The following is a 13099-nucleotide window of genomic DNA, read 5'->3' as shown; positions in this document are numbered from 1 at the left end:
CCCTGAAGATGTAGCAGTTTCCAGAGGCAAGTCAAGGGGTCCCTCATCCTCTGCCAGGGAGACAAATGCACTGTCTACTGAAAGCACTTCCATGTCGATGCACAGCCTCGTCCAGCTCCCCAGTGACTCCCTGTCACTCAGAGTCACATATCGGTACTGGGTCATGATGGGTCCAAAAGAGCTGAACCATATACTTCCCAACGTAGGGAAGCTTGGCAACTATGGTTGATGTTACCACCCCAACTTGGAGGACAAGACAGAAAAAACACACGCAGTTGCAGGAGGCTGAGAACACAATCCTCTTGGTAGCATTTGAAATCCCTGTAGTATTTTTCTCCTTCCAAAACAGGAGTCTGTATTAACAGACTAAAAGAACATGGTGGGGGAGGTTTGTTTTGTTTTGTTTTTTATACTTAAAACAATTTTTTTCCTAGTTCAATCTATCACAAAGGCCAAAAAGTGAGCCAAAATTCAGCAATTGCAATAATCATTTTTAAAAGTCAGTGAGGTATGACAGAGAGGCAAGCTTTTGTCACCAGCTGCATAAACACAAGTAAATATTCTCTGTTCTTGCTTACCCTTTTAAACATTCACAATCTAAAATAGGGATTAAGAAAAGCAGGGAAGAAGATGAAATTCCTGTGATAGGGCCAGTGAAAATTGGCTGAAATCTGCTGTCTTTCTTTGGACTGAATAGTTAGTTGGCCATGTTTCTTCATAATTTATAGAAAAAAGCCAGAGAACAGTCACAACCAATATCAATGAGCTAGAGAATTGCTGCCACTTAGTTGCTAGTTAGAAAGAAAAAGAAAAATGGAAAGGGGATGGGAGGAAGCCCCTAAATAACACCTGCCCTCATTTCCGAACTGCTTCAGTCACTCCAGGTTTGGGAACTACATTGTTCTCCTAGCATAGTGAGTGATCTCTGTGGTATGCTCTATTTAATCATCATTGTGGTTTATGTTTGGTTGCCAGAAAGTGGATTTTCTGCCCCACATTCATCCAGAGGACAAAAGAAGATGACACAACTACTATTTTAAAGATTTAGGGAGAAAAATACACAAAGTTTTATTCTGATTTTCAAATAATCGGAGGCCCTATCACAGATAACAAATTCTTAATCTTTTTTTGTATCAAAGATCCCTTCTCAGAATATTTTTAAATACATAAAATAAAATACATCAGATTACAAAGGAAATTAATACTGAAATAAACATTTTTTTAAAATTCACTTAAAATGTTATTGAAATATATATTTTTTTAAAAGTTCACTTAAAAAAAGTTTACCAAAAAAATCTATAGCAATGGATATTAGCCAGTCACCATTTTTACCCCTATACCACTTTCTGCCCTCCAACACCCTAAAGGGAATCCATTTTTTTAAACAGTCATGTAGCAACATAGGCAAATGAAAACAAGCTTAATATGTATAGCTGTTATTTTTTAAAGTAATTTTATATATATATATATATATATATATATATATATATATATATTTTAAAGCAAGTTCACAAACCCTATTAAAAGTCTCTGTTTTAGACCTTAATATTGTTTCTGTAGGTTAGAAATCTATATATGGCAAAATCACTATTTAAAATGATCCCTTAGAGAAGGGATTGCCCATTCTAAGGCAGCTAGCTATTCCAATTAACAACTATTAATAAAGGAATCCTAGCAAAATGAAAAGAACTGCCCTAAACTTAGAATGACGGGATATGGGTTCAACTATTGCTCCTAAAACTTATTAGTTATATGAAGTGGGATAAATCACTTCTTTTCTTTTTTCTAATTTTTAAAAATAATTTACTTATTTTTATAAATTAATTTTATTTATGACATTAAACATTTCTATAACATAGTTCAATAAAAAGATGATTGTACATAAAGCTACAAAGCTATTGTGCACTATTTGCTATTCCTTTCCAATGGACAACAAAATTATCATGCGGTAATTTTTTTTTCTTTTTTTCCCTAACCTCTCCTTCTGTCTTAGAGATAGCCACCATTAGACACACACATAAAATAGACAGATAGATATAATATATATGTATATGTGTATACACACACACCTATTATTTATCTGGCTTTCTCTAGATACTAGATGAAGTTGGGATTTGTTGGGGTTTTTTCCCATGAGGCTGGGGTTAAGTGACTTGCCCAGGGTCACACAGCTAGGAAGTGTTAAGTGTCTGAGACCAGATTTGAACTTGGGTCCTCCTAAATTCAAGGCTGGTGCTCTATCCACTGCGCCACCTAGCTGCCCCAGAATTTGGGATTTGAAGTAAAATGACTTGCCCAGGGTCATTAGTAAATACTGAGTGCCTGAGGCCAAATTTGAACTAAGGTCTTCATGACCAATCCACTGAGCCACCTAGCTGCCTCTTCGTTTCTTTATCTATAAAATGACTAAGGTGGTTGGTTAGACTAGATGACTGTTCTAGCTCCAAATCTATAATCCTATTAGAAAGTTCTCAAAATGATGATAATATGCACATTATTTGCTTCATAGGATTGTTGTGAGGAAAGTACTTCATAAACTTTTCAAGTAAATATTAAGTTTTCTAATGTTATATATGCAGTAGGTACTCAATAAATACCAACACAATCAAAAAAGGTTACAATGGGGTTAACAAGATGTGGTATGCTGCTTTTAATACTTGGTAAGGACTCGATAAAGTCAAAACTAAATGATCACATGGTGGGAAATGGGTCAAAAGAGGAAAAGAAATGGACTAAAAAATTGTGATGTCCTGTATTTGTTTCAGTCAATCTATAAGATTTATTTTGCTTTTTCCTATTCTTGGTTTTTATAATCATTTGTTCCATTGCAACCTTTTATGTAAGGAAGGAAAAAAAAACAGAGGAAATGACCCTTGTTAAGATCATTTGAAAAGCATTCAATTGAGATTTTTCCTGTACTACAAAAAGGGAAAGAATGTAATAAAGTAGAAGATAAAAATCTTGAGTTTATTCCCTTCTCTTGCACTTACTGTTTGACCACAGACAAATCATTTTTCCTCACTCATAAAACAAGTGAATAACTATTTCTAAGGGCTCCTTCTAGCTCTAAAACCATGTGAATCTGAGATGCCTCTTTTCCCTTAATGCAAAACTAAGACAATATTTCCCCACTAAACTAAGAATCCTGGGAAACTCTTTTGTGACTTCAGCCCATCTTTACTAACAAACACATTTTTTGCTGAGATGAGGTTTTAGACTCAGAGAGGAGGCATCATATCTTTCCCTTAATTTATAGTTTAGCCCAATGAAGGAGTAAATTCAGGACCCCTAAATGGGAATTAATTCATTCATGTAGAAAGTGGAAAGGACTAAATTGAATGGAAGCTTTAAGAACCCTACACCTCTGGGTAGGGTCTACTTACTCAGTACTACATTAGTTATGAAATTTAAGAAAGTTTTTCTCAACACTCAACACTGGGGATTAGCATAAATCGCCTCCAAAATCCATTTCTCTATCAAATACATTCACAAATATGAATATCATTGATCTAGAATCTTTTGCTCTTTCAACATATATATATAATGGCTGGTATTAACAAAAGGTTAAAATACTTTAAGTACATAATCTCATTTGTTCCTATAATGATTTTCTGAGATAAGTCATACAGATATTATTATCCCCATTTTACAAATGGGGCAATTAAGTATTGGAGAGGTTAAGTGAGTTTCTCATTTTCTTACAGCTCTACTAAGCAACCCAGATGGAATTCAAACCAATCTCTTTTTTTCTTCAAACCCAGCTCTCATCCTACTGTCCCCCACTCCTTTTTATTCTCTATTCATATTTTAAGCTCTTAGATTTCCAGTTATAATAATGTTTTTTGGGTTTTTCCCCCATCTCCCTTAATTTATCATTCATTTGTAATTTTTGTTGATTGGAAACTTACATTGATAGATTAAGAAAAAGAAGGATCCAGCCAATAGATGCTTCCTGAATCCTAATTACTACCAAACTTAAACTTAGTCTCAATGATTTCATGTGTATAAAACTCAGATTTCTAGTAGAAAGCAAAAAAGTTATAAGGGAAAAACAGTGAAAATGAACATGGAAATGTTCTATATTATTAGCCTCACTGCTAAAAGTATTCTAACTCAAACATACACACATACATAAACATCCATGTCAAAATAATATAATTCTAGCCCTTCCCTTACTACTAAACAAGTTAAAACTTATTTAGCCAGAATTTTATCAGCTAACCTATACTGGTGATCACATTTTGTGCCACAGAACAATTATACATACAACTCTTGACTTTTAATCTAGCAAAGGAAAATAAGTTTCTTTTATTTCCCTATCTTTAAACATGAAGGTTTTTCTACAAAACTTTTCATTTGTGCTTTCCTACAGTTACCATATTATCATTTCTTTCATTATCTTTCATCATTTTTATTCTAACCTTATATAATATTTTTAAAGGCTAAGATTATGGAATCACCTATTTTTAAAAACCCTTCAGAGGAAATTTCACCAGAAGATAAATTTAACTATGATAATGGTAAAAGTTTTTCACATTGTTAACAATCTATTTCAACAGTTACTTAATAAGCTTTGATTAACATATTATATATAAAAGCAAAGATAAAATACATAGATAGCTATGATATTAATAGACAAAGTTTCAAACTCATCTTCAACCTCAGATACTTATTAACGATCTGATTTTGGGAAAGTCACTTAACCCTATTTGCCTCAGTTTTCTCATCTGTCACATGAACTGGAAAAGGAAATGACAAACTGTATCTTTGCCAGGAAAGCTCCAAATGGGGTCATGAAGAGTCAGACATGACCGAAACAGGTGAATAACCAAAAAACTGCAATTAATATTATAAGAAAACTTCTACAAAACTAGGAAAATAATTGTCTTCACCCTAAAATATGCTGATTTAATAAAAATTTACCAAAGTTTGAATTTTTATATCATGACTTACTACTCTTTTATTTCTCTGAAGTCAAAGATAATGACCTCAGGATGAAAAAAGAAATCAAGAAATTCTCCTTTAAATTTCCTATAAATTAAACAAAATATACATACTGGAAGCAAGTTTTTCAAACACAGCTTATTTTTTCTTACTTCTGTATCTTTTTCTAGATAGAAAGAGTCTATGTTCCTATTCTTTTTCTTTCTCTTACAATTTCTGCCTATGAGAGGAATTCTATTCTCTGTCTCAAGTCCAGCATAAAAAGACATTTTCTCGGGAGAGGATTATAGGAACATGCAGAAAATTCCAAGTACTCCAGACCCATAAAAAATGAGTAAGACCTGGGGTAGAAGAAGCCTCCAGGACGAGTTTTAACCAGTGCAAACAGCCAGACTAGCTCCTCAAAAACAGCCAGTGGAGAACTCTGGGACTAGCTGGGATTGGCTTGAGCCTCACTCCAGAACCGGGGGAACTTTTGCCTCTGTGGTAGCAGTGAGATGGGGGTCTGAGTCTGGGAAAACAAAGGGAACCTTGACTGATTAGGAATTCCCAGGACCAGCTGTGCTGCAGAGCCACAGCCCTGAGTGAGAAGGAACCAGCATATCCTAGTAAGTGTGGAAGCAGTGAAGTGAAGGTGCTGTTGGATGTCGGCACTTGAAGGAAGGAGGAGCTTTTGATTTGGGATTCCTGGTAAGAGGGGAGAGCTAGAGTGAAGTCAGAGGCACTATTCCCCATCCCCTACCCCCAGGATTAGAGGTGCTTATACTAATAGTTCTTTAAAAAAAAAAAAATTTAGCAGGATAAGAAGAAAGAACCCAACCATAGAAACATACTATGAAAATAGGGAAGACGGGTTCATTTTTAGAGGAGGACATTGAAGTTAAAAAAATAAAAGAAGCCTCTTCTACTCTAAAGAATAATGTTGGGGGCAGCTAGGTGGCAAAGTGGATAGAGCACCAGCCCTGAATTCAGAAGGACCCGAGTTCAAATCTGGTCAAATCTGTCTCAGACACTTAACAATTCCTAGCTGTGTGACCCTGGGCAAGTCACTTAACCCCAGCCTCAAAAAAAAAAAAAAAAAAAGAAGAAGAAGAAGAATGTTAAATGGCTACCTACCCAATAAGAATTTCTAGAAGAAGTAAAAAACAAAACAAAACAAAAAACCTTTAAATTGAATGAGAAAGATTGAGGGGAAATGAAAAACAAAAAACTATCCAAGAAAAACAAGAAAATTATGGGGGGGAAAGTTTACCAATTAGAAAAGAAGATACAATCTTAAAGAAGAAAATAATTCTTTGAAAATTGGAATTGGTCAAAGAGAAACCAGTGAAGCTATAGGATATCAACAAATAACAAAACAAAAAAAAATTTAAATGAAAAAATAGAAGAGAATGTGAAACATAAGAAAAACAAAAAACCTGGAGAATAGATCAAGAGAAAACATGAGAATAATTGGACTACGTGAAAGCTATGATCCAAAAAAGAACCTTGACACAATAATACAAGAAGTAATCAAAGAAAATTTCCTGCACTAATAAAACATAAGGGGAAAACAGAAATAGAAAAAAAAAATCTATCAATCACAATCTTAAAGAGATCCTACCAGGAAAACACATAGGATATTATTGCTAAATACTGAACCTTCAGATCAAAGAAAAAAAATTTATAAGAAGCAAACAAACAAAAATAATTCATATATGCTGGAGCTACAACTATAATTGTACAGAATTTATTAGCAACTGCAATAAAAGACCATAGATCCTGAAATAATATATATTGACAAAAAAAACCAGGCCTGCAAACAAAAATATATTTATCAAACTAATCATAATGCTGAATTTTTTAAAATGGACATTTACTGAACTCACAGATTTTCAGGACTTTGCCTGACCAAACCTGAACTCAATATATATACACATATACATATATATATATACATATATATATATATATATATATATATATATATATATATATATATATATATATATATAAAACACACATACCATGCCATAAAAGGTAAATCATTCTCCAAACTCTCTGAAGAAGTAAGGGAAGAGGGAATAGGATAAGCTGGGATATAAATGAGTGTATATATTTATGACAGTGGGTAAGTTGTGTAGATTTAATGGGAATGGGATAAAGAGGGAGGGAAAGAGTAGGAGGAGAAGTTAAGGAAGGGATCCATGGGAGTTGAGGGAGGTTAAAAATTACCAAAGCAAGTTAAGGAATAGAATTAAAATAGAAGAGTTAGCAAAGATATAAGAGGTATACACAAACACCATAGCAAGGATCACAAATAGAATTTATGAGAAAAAAAAAAGTAGGGCTAGTAATCATTGATTTCAGACAAAGTCAAAGAACAAGTTCTTCATAGTCACAACTCACTGAACATTTCTCATCCTGCGTCATATCACAGTTTATACATTTGGCTTTCTCTAACAAAGTCTATCTTCTTCCAATGGCTCATCATGGTGGGGAAATAACACTAATTTCTTAAGGGTAATGAAGGTGTGTTACAAACTTTAGCCAGTCTTATCATCTTTGAGATGGACTGTGTGTATCTGTTAGCTGAGATAACAAGCTTACTATCAGGTTGAATATAGGATGATATCTTTTTTTGTAGGAAAAACCATAAAAAACCATGTGGGTGATACCAGTTACACATTGATGCAAGGAGCACCCTCAACAAAATTATAAATCTCTGAAAAACATAAATATTCATATATTACTTTTCCAAATGAACTATAATGTCCTTGAGGCACATATTTGTATTTCCCATAGTATCTAATCATTCAATGTGTTTTTAACAATATTTACTCAATGAAAAAACATGACCACTTAATCTAAATTTTGTATCCAAGTTTATGATCATCTTTGTTGTTTGAAAGCTTCACTGGCCATTTTTGATATCCCATGGAGGGTTCTCAAAGCTTAATATTTAAAATCATTTAAGTAAGCTCCTACTACTAAATAATAATTCATTAAAAATTAAGAAACTCTTTTAAAAAGATTTCATGGAAATATGGGATTTTTTCAATTATTACAATACTGAGTTCCCAAATAGTCATAAGATCATAGATTTAAAACTGGAAGGAATCTCAGAGGCCTTCAAGTCCAATTCTTTCATTTTAATGATGGAGAAAATGAGGACTAGGGAAGGAAACTAATGTCATTAGAGAATTTGAACCTATTTTCCCGATTCCACAGTCTTTTCACCCTATTGCCTCCTTGTAATATTTAGCTCCTACATAAATTCCTACTTTAAGTAATATTTTGCTTTTGTACATACCATTTTATCATCTATTTGGTGACTAATTATTTCAAATTATTGAAATAAAATTAAATAGGGGCAGCTAGGTGGTGCAGTGGAAAAAGTCCCAGCCCTGAAGTCAGGAGGACATGAGTTCAAATCTAGTCTCAGACAATTAACACTTCCTAGCTGTGTGATCCTGGGCAAGTTACTTAACTCAATTGCCTCAGCAACAACAACAACAAGAAAAAAGAAATAAAATTAAGTAGTCTATAAAATACTTTGAAAATCTCTTTAAAAGTGCTTCTGATTGCTACTTTTTATTAATATTATACTTTCACATAAGATTTAAGTCTTAAGGCTATTAGTCAGTAATATTTTCATTTTACTATACTATCTGTTAATGCAGCATATGACTTTCTTTTTTTGGCTTTCCTTTCTCCCATTTGCTTGGATCAGTGAATTCTAAAATGTTAAAACAGCTAATAAGGGAAGTCATGCTTTGTCTTAGCAGAAGGAAAATAAGTAGTAAACAAGTTAGCAGGATTGGCCAAATGGAGTATAACATTCACAGATCAATTCAACTCAACAGGGATTAATTTATATACACAGTACTGCTAGGTACTGAGGATGCAAAAACAGAAATGACATAGTTCTTTGGCTTTTTGTAGTTTACATTTTACTAGAGTAAGGATTGGGGTGTGTGTGAGGGAACAGAACATCTACATGGTAAATGTATAGAATGTACAAAGTACCATTGATTAGCATACTAGATCTAGTTTTGTTCTCCACACATTTTAATCTGAAGAAAGAGGAGGCAAAGACAGAGACATACTAAATATACCAAAAAAAAAAAAAAAAAAAAAAAAAAAAAAAAAAAAACAAAAAAACCAACCAATCCACAAACCCTCCAAACCTTAGAAAATAGATCCTATAAGAAATGTATAAAGAGTTGAGCCTGTTTTATTTTTCCTAAATGAAAGAAAACAAACATGTGACTTAATTACTATCTTAAAGAGTTTATGAGACAGGTACTAAGCCATTGTCACTATCCATGAAAGACTTTATAAGAGTAAATGATACAAATTAAGGTAGGAAAGATTTCTGTACAACAGAATATAACTTCTTGACTATTCTGATAATAAAAGACTGAAATGGGATTTTGTTACATTAATCTCTGCATATCTTTAGGAAGAGAATAAAAGGAATAAGGTCACTTTAAAGTATGGATGGGAAAATAATTAGCAACAGAAAGAAAGTAGAACTGCTGAATTATTATTATCATTTTTCTGTGCCAAGATGACCTGTAAACTGGAAAGGACAGAAGAAAAATGTGGTCAATAGGGTTAATAACCAACAATGTTTACATTGTTTACTAATGTTCTATTAATTATATTATAGTAATTATTTGTAGCCACTATGCATAATAACTCACCTAGATGCTCGTTTGAATTAAAATCACCTACCCAGATGACCTGGATCCTTGAATTTTGAAAGAACTGATGGATATGAGAGATGATATTTGTCATTATCTTTTTTTTGTGAAGCAGTTGGAGGATTTAAGTGACAACTAGTGTCACACAGGAAGTATTAAGTGTCTGAGGCTGGATTTGAACTCAAGACCTCTTGATTCCAGGGTTGGTGTTCTATCCACTGTACTATCTAGTTGCCCTGAGAGATGATATTTGAAAAATTGTGAAGAATGGAGAAAAGACTATAGGACTGGAGAAGAACAAATACTATTCTTATTTGCAATGGGTAAAGAAGAGAGTTAGCCATATGTAATGTAGTGAATTTGACTTTGATTGCTGACAAAATTCTAGAATGAATAAATAAAAGGCAGCAAATATTTAGATAAAGATGTGTTCACAAAGAATCAACATGACTTCATCAAAATAAATCACATCAGATTAAACCTTATTTGTTTATTACACTGATAGATTTGGAATATTATAAATAAAGTTTATCTAGATTTTTGGCAAAATATCTATCCAATAAGGATTCTCACATTCTGCTTTTGGAAAAGACAGAGAAGTCAAGCACTCTGATAATACAATCTGATAAGTTCAGAATTAATTGAACAGTTAATAATAACTAGCATTATTTAGTGCTTTAATATTTGCAAAACAGTGTATCTTGGGGAAGAGGGAGGAATATAGGGAGAGATAAAAATTTGGAGAACAAGATTTTTGCAAAGAGGAATGTTGGAACTTTGCATGTATTGGGGGGAAAAAAACTATTTAAAGATTTTTTTAAAAAAGATTTACAAAGTAGATTATTTAGACTAATTTGATTTTAAGGAAAATACTATTATTATCCTGATCTTACAAAAGAGAAATGTTCTCTCTATACTAATGACTCTATCCTCTTTATTGTTCCTCCTACTAGACTTGCTATCTCCAGATGCAGAACATTTTCATTGTTATCCTCCATGTTAGAGAATGTTCTCCCTCATCATTTCCATTTCCTGGCTTACCTGCCTTCCTCCAAGTCTCAGTTTAAACCACCCCTCCTCCAAAAAGTCTTTCTCAATCATCCTTAATATTGGTATCTTCTCTCTTTGATTATTTCCCATTTATCCTATATATAATTTATTTGTAGATTATTGCTGGCATGTTGAATCCTCCATTAGACTGTGAAGTCCTTGAGAAGGGAATTGACTTTTTTACCTCTCTTTGTATCCTTAGTGCTTACAGAGTGCTGGTGCTTTGTAGATGTCTATTGAAGATGCAGAAAAAGCTTTTGACAAAACGTTAACACTCATTGCTATTAAAAAAAAAAAAAAAAACAAAGGGAACAGGAATAAAGATACCTTTCCTTAAAATGATAAGTTGTATCTAACTAAATCCATCATCAAGCATCATCTGTAATGGGGCTAAGTTGGGAAGACTTTCCAATAAAATAAATGTTACTGATTGACTGAATGAGTAGTACTTAATACACAGATGATACTTAATTCAAGCTTGTTGATCAAATAGTCATTGATGATTCAAAGTCAATTTGGGAAAATCTCTCTTTAATGTGCTTCAGGGATTAGAGCTTCACCCTATGATGTTTGACATTTTTCTTAATGACTTGGATTAAGATATAGTAGTAAATTTGTTAAATTAGCATATTACATAAATCTGGCTCAGTGGGATTTGTGGGAAGGGGATAAATAACATACTGGATGACAGAGGTAGATCCAAAAAGATATCTGATAGACTAGAATGCTATACTACCTTTAATTGAGATAAAATCTCATTGAGATAACTAAAGAGCCTTACTTTTGGTTTCAAAAATGAACTTCACAAGTTCAAAACAAGTGACATTTTGTTAAACAATAATTTATTTTAAAAACATATCTGGAAGTATTTTAGCTAACTATAAGTCCAACATAATGTGATTATGAGTAAAAAAAAAAAAAAGAAAGAAAGAAAAATTAATGTGATATTGGATTGCTTCTGAAGATAGTGAGTTCCCCACCCCACTCCTCAATGAATATTTTTAAACAGGAGGTAAATGAGTGCTTGTTGAGTATATGATAGGGATTTTTTTAGTATGAATTGGAATAACAGAAATCAATCTTATCTCATCCCTAACCCACTGGAAGGGAGAAACAAATAGAATCTTCCCAGAAAATATCTATAGTTAAGAAAAATAAAATTCCTTATGACTGTGTTCAGGATCTATACTTCATATACTTAGATCATTTAACATTTGGGAATGCCTCTTATTCTTATTCATTTGAATCAGTAACTCACATGTATATCTTGGAAATTAGATTGTTATCAGAAAAACTTGCTACAAATAATTTCCTAGTTAATTGTTCCCCCTCTAAATTTTAGGTGTATCACAGTTATGTGAAAATCTTTTTAATTGTATGTAATTTAATTATCTATTTTATTTCTGTGATGATGTAATTTTTCCTTTCTGAATGGCAGGTAATTTTCCACTTCTCTTTTCATGTACCCATTTAGAGCTTATATTGGGAAAAGATATGATGTGTTGATCTAAACTTCATTTCTTCCAAATAGCTATCCAATTTTTCCAGCATTTTTTTTTTTTGAAAATCAAACAGTAAGCCCTTAGATTTGAGAGCCTAATATCAGGTTATTAGGATTGTTTGCTTCTGCATGTTATGTACCTAATTTAGGTTCTATTGATTGATTTATTTATCTATTTTTAAATAGTACTATTTGTTTTGTGAATTACTGCAGTGTAGATTCATATCTGATATTATTAGGCCTTTTTTGTTCTTACTTTCCACAATTATGTCCATTGAAATTTTTTGACCTTTTGTGCCTTCAAGAAAAATTTTGTTATTTTTCTAGTTCAGTAAAGTTATCCTTTGGTTGTTTGATTGTTATGATTCTGAATAAGTCAATTAATTTAATAAGTACTGTCATTTTTATTATGTTGACTCATTCTACACATGAACAATGTTTCTCTGATCATTTATTTTGTTCTGTCTTCATTTATATAAATAGTGGTTTGTAAATTACATGGCCATCCAATTTCCTTACAACTTTGTGATGCTGTAATATAAAATAATAATTATTATTATCATAACATTTTCCATTCTTTCAATCAATCCCCATGAGACATGGACTCAAAGTCTTTCATCATTCTGACTAACTTCTTCTCTCCAGTTTATCAATGTCCTCCCTAAATATGTTGTCCAGAACTCACAACATTATTCCAGGTATGGCTTGACCAGGTATAGACCTATCAACTCTTTATTCCTGGAAGATATGCATCTTTAAATATAGCCCAATATCAGACTATTATTGTTGTTTTCCTGGAACATCTGAAGATACAGCATGGACTAGATGTTCTATCAGGGTCTTTCTTGACTGTTTGAATTTGACCTGACTCTGGTCTGATGTTACTTATTTCAGAGAATAAAATAATCACAAAGAC

The 13099-nt window shown here is 32.6% G+C and overlaps 1 protein-coding gene across 1 annotated transcript in view; it reads right to left on the bottom strand.

The window, feature by feature from the left end:
* RPS6KA2 (ribosomal protein S6 kinase A2) overlaps positions 1 to 13099 on the bottom strand; it is a 503566-nt gene that overhangs the window by 421877 nt on the left and 68590 nt on the right. The gene's annotated exons all lie outside the window — the stretch shown is intronic.

The sequence above is a fragment of the Sminthopsis crassicaudata genome, chromosome 4, assembly GCF_048593235.1.
Source record: "Sminthopsis crassicaudata isolate SCR6 chromosome 4, ASM4859323v1, whole genome shotgun sequence".
Classification (NCBI taxonomy): domain Eukaryota; kingdom Metazoa; phylum Chordata; class Mammalia; order Dasyuromorphia; family Dasyuridae; genus Sminthopsis; species Sminthopsis crassicaudata.
This window is presented reverse-complemented; position numbering and strand designations above follow the sequence as displayed.